Source organism: Delphinus delphis, chromosome 6, assembly GCF_949987515.2.
Source record: "Delphinus delphis chromosome 6, mDelDel1.2, whole genome shotgun sequence".
In the NCBI taxonomy this organism is placed as follows: domain Eukaryota; kingdom Metazoa; phylum Chordata; class Mammalia; order Artiodactyla; family Delphinidae; genus Delphinus; species Delphinus delphis.
The window spans coordinates 3529046-3533218 of record NC_082688.1 but is presented as its reverse complement, the minus strand read 5'-3'; the positions used below and the strand labels follow the sequence as shown (position 1 = coordinate 3533218).

General features: G+C 55.5%; 1 pseudogene; it reads left to right on the top strand.

Moving 5' to 3' along the window:
* The first annotated feature begins 3354 nt into the window (after positions 1-3354).
* On the top strand, positions 3355-3702 carry LOC132426854 (dynein light chain 1, cytoplasmic-like; annotated as a pseudogene).
* Positions 3703-4173: the final 471 nt, after the last annotated feature.

Here is a 4173-nt window from a genome sequence, read left to right as displayed (position 1 = left end):
TCGGGGATTGTGCCTGTGGTGTTGCATCTGAGGGACCTGCCGTGCTCAGGGGCCACTAGATTTTCTCCTGCGTTATATTCTGGGAGTTTTATAGCTTCACTCTCTACATTTGGGTCTCTGATCCATTTTGAGTTGATGCTGTGAAGGATGTGAAGTCCGTGTCTACACTTTTTTTTTTTGCGTGTGAATGTCCAGGGTTCCTCTTTAAAAACCCGGCATGTCCTGGCGAGAGTAGCTCATGCGCTTGCTGGTGACACCTGTGCTTGGGCTGTTTTACTCCCAGGCCAGCCTGGTGCCCGTGAGTCCTGCAGAAAAGATCAGGCTGCCCTGTGCTGGACACTGCTGGTGAGGGGGCACCCGTGCCCTGGTCTCTGCCCCTCGGGAGGCCGCTGGCTCCCAGAGGACTGGTGAGGAATGTCGGCCCCCATCACCAGCCGTCCCCCCAGTTTCTCACCCACTCAGAGTCACTGGGGCGGCGGACACGAGAAAGGCAAGTGTTTTCAGACCATTCTCCTTTGTTATCATTACTGTCGGGGCAGGTGGCCCGAGGTCCTGCACAGACCCATGTGCTGATGATGTTGTTGGCGGGGTCGAGACCAGGTTGCTCCGGAACCTCCCTGTGCATCTCCTCTGGGTGGGGCCGGACCCTGGGTCCTTGCAGAGACCGAGCCGGTCAGGGCCCAGCCCCCGCCCTCAGGGAGGGGCTGGTGGGGAAAGAGGAAGCCGTGGCGCAGCCTGTCAGGACCTGAGAGGGACTCACGCGGGCAGGGGCACAGACGTGCACAGCAAAGCCAGTCTGGAGAGTTGGAAAGGCATCCTGGAGGAGGTATCGTCCAAGCGGAGATCTACAGGACAGGTAAGAATTCACCGCAGGTATCAGTGAGGGCAAAGGGGGACAAGGGGCGTTTTCAGGGCAACAGGGACCGGCCAGAGCTGGTGTGACGTGATACGGTGCTGTGATGACTTCAGCAGGGGCCACCACGGACACACTGTGCTTGGACCAGGTGGGCTCGTTGCTGCCGTCGTGGGGAGTGCACACCTTGGGGACCACGGGTGTCTCCACGACAGGTCTTAGAATGGACTCGGGCCTGTGGTGGGTGATTTTCAGGGGGATTCAAGGAAGGGGGGTTTGCTCTGGCTTGGGTGCTATCAGGAAGCGGCTGGGAGGTTTTGATCACAAGGCAGATAATGGAAAGAAAGGCTGGGGGGCCTGGAATGCCGAGCTGAGGAGCTCGGGGCAGTGGAAGTCCCCGGGGGCTTCCGACTGATCAGAGCTGGGTGCTCTTGGAGGGCATCAGAAACCCACTTCCCTCTGGGGCGGAGACCCAGGCCTGGGACCTCCTGAAACCCAGGAGCCCAGACCACTCAGCCGTTTGGGTTCTGGGAGTTGGAAGGAAGAGAAACACACTCTCAGAGCCTGTTTCCATCCAGCTGCCCGGGCCCTGCTGTCCACCTCGGCCACTCAGCTACTGGCGCCTGCCCAAGTTCAGGGACTGGCGGTGCAGTGGTGACCTGGACAGGACACTACCCTTCCTGAGCCCCTGGCCAAGCCTCTATGTGGCTCCTTCACACTTAATTCCTACATCTTCTTATTTATTTCATTTTAAGTGTATTTTTCAAGGTTGGAAACACTGCCTCGTGTAGACCATAGTTAATTGGTCCAGCTAGTGTGGTTCCTAGCCCAGCTGGGATCTCCTGTTCTAGAAATTCATGGGCGGAGGATGGCTAGGCCCGGGCCTGTCCTGAGCGTGGCCATGCTGGGGGCCCAGGGTGTTTTCCAACTTTAACTCCCCCTGCTGCACCCCCATCCCCCCATGTACCCGGGGCCCAGATTCACATCCTCCCTCCCCCCACCCCTTTCCTTCCTTTCGTGTAGAAAACAGAAGTGGTTGGAGCAGAATGAAATCCCATGTCTTTGGCACTAGGCATTGTCTGTGACACCCAGAGTCTCAGACGCCATCATATAAATACAACTGTAATATTCACTTTGGCAAGTTTCAACAGGATAAAGGCTCAGATGGCCTGGTGGGTGTCCCGGCTCCCGGGACTTTGAGCAATTTACAAGCTTCTCTGTGCTTCAGTTTCCTCACCTGTCAACAGAGAATAACTATAGTGCTGACCTTATATGTCTATTATGAGGTGCTGGTGCCTTTGCGAGCACGATGTTCTCAGAAGAATGTCTAAGTGTTTTTCTGCTACTGCAACTATTATCATCACTGCCATTTTTGCTATGGGCACTGTGAAGGATGGCTTGGAGATGTGAGGCCAAGGAACAGGAGGGGCTCTCATTTCCTTCTGATATGGGTAGGGTAGGAAGCCTTCTGAGATCCCCCAAACTCACCTATATGAGTCCCTGGGGGCCTTGGTGAAGTTAGGTAGAGGTGACATGATAGGGCAAGAATGGGACCTCAGGGAGGGGGCCTAGGAATGGTGACCCCTTCACATGGCTCTTATGTGCCAGACGTCATTTCATGTAATCACTCCCAACCTTCTGGAAGGTTCTAGCGCTATTCCCATTTTAAGATATAGAGACTGAGGCTCAGGGAGGTTAAGTAACTTGCCCAGGGACACAGCTAGTAGCCGGGACTCCCACCTGAACCACACGCTTTGCTGCTGGGTTCAGTGTTTTCCGTGCTTGGTCTGGGAGTGTCCTGGGGCTGCCCAAAACCGGGGGGCCGAAAGCAACAGGAGTTTATCGTCTCCCAGTTCTGGAGGACAGAAATTCAAGATCAAGGTGTCGGCGGGGCTGCGCTCCCTCCAGAGACTTTGGGGGAGGATCCTTCCCGCCTCTTCCAGCTCGTGGTGGCCCAGGTGTCCCTGGCTTGTGGCTGCATCCCTCCAGTCTCTGTTCCAACTTCATGTGGCTTCTCCTCTGTCTCTGTGTCTCTCATAAGGTCACTTGCCAGCGGATTTAAGACCTACCCGGTTAATCTAGGATGATCTCATCTCAAGATCGTTAACTTCCTTACATCTGCAAAGACCTTTTTCCCAAACAAGGTCACATTCACGGGTTCTGGGGGTAAGGACACGGACATAACTTTTGAGAACCCCCCTTCAATCCACTACATTTGGGAACAGGTGAGACGGGTTCCCATCACAGGAAAAGCCTGCCGGAGGCTCTCTTATCCATGCTGGGAGGCTTAGGGTTCCCGGGGCCCTGCTGGGGGGATGGACTCCCTCTTGCTGTGAGCACACGGCCGCAACTGGGTTATTTTAGCCACTCCAAGAGTTGCTTCTGCGTGGCCTCCCGTCCTGCCTGCTTCCAGAGGGCAGGGCACTCGCCTCTGTCATTTCTGTGGGCTCGTACCCCATGCTCGGCCCGGCATGCAGTTGGGGCAATTAACAGTCGGGCCCATGACTAGGCGGCGGCGGCTGGCGTGGGGCTCCATAGATGCGCCGCCGTTGCAGTCGGCCAGTCCCTGCCCCTTGGTAACCACGTGTGACCGAGAGGCCGTGATGAAAAATGCCAATATGTCAGAGGAGATGCAACAGGACTCGGTGGAGCGTGCTACTCAGGAACTAGAGAAATAGACTATAGAGAAGGACGTTGCTGCCCGTGTCAGGAAGGAGTTTGACAAGAAGTACAGCCCTACCTGGCACTGCACCATGGGGAGGAACTTTGGTAGTGATGTGACACGTGAAACCCAACACTTCGTCTTCTACCTGAGCCAAGTGGCCGTTCTCCTGTTCAAATCTGGTTAAAAGCATGGACGGTGCCACACACCCAGTGATCCATCCGAAAACAAGGACTGCAGCCTAGATTCCAAACACCAGAGACTGAAATCTTCAGCCTTGCCTAAGGGAGCACCTCGATCTTTATTGTGTTGTTTTGTACAGGGCTTTCTCTGCACTAGTTTGTTGTGGTTATAAAGCAATTAGCAAAACAAAACAAAAAACGAAAACAAAACCAAAACAAAAAAAGTCGGGCCCAGGGAGGGAGGGACAGGGTGGATGCCAAAGTCTGGCGCCCACTCCGCCGCGGTGTGGAGGCCCCAGCAGGCCGCTCTGGGGACCCTGAGCCTCGCGCAGGTCCTGGCTGCCCCATGGCCGGAGCCGAGCTGCTCAGCCGGGTCCATTAGCTCTTTTTACGTCTTGTCCTCTCCGTGGCATTGCCAGGGATGGCTGAGCAAACACTGGGTCAGGAGAACCCTCTCAGGCCTGGAAATTCCAATA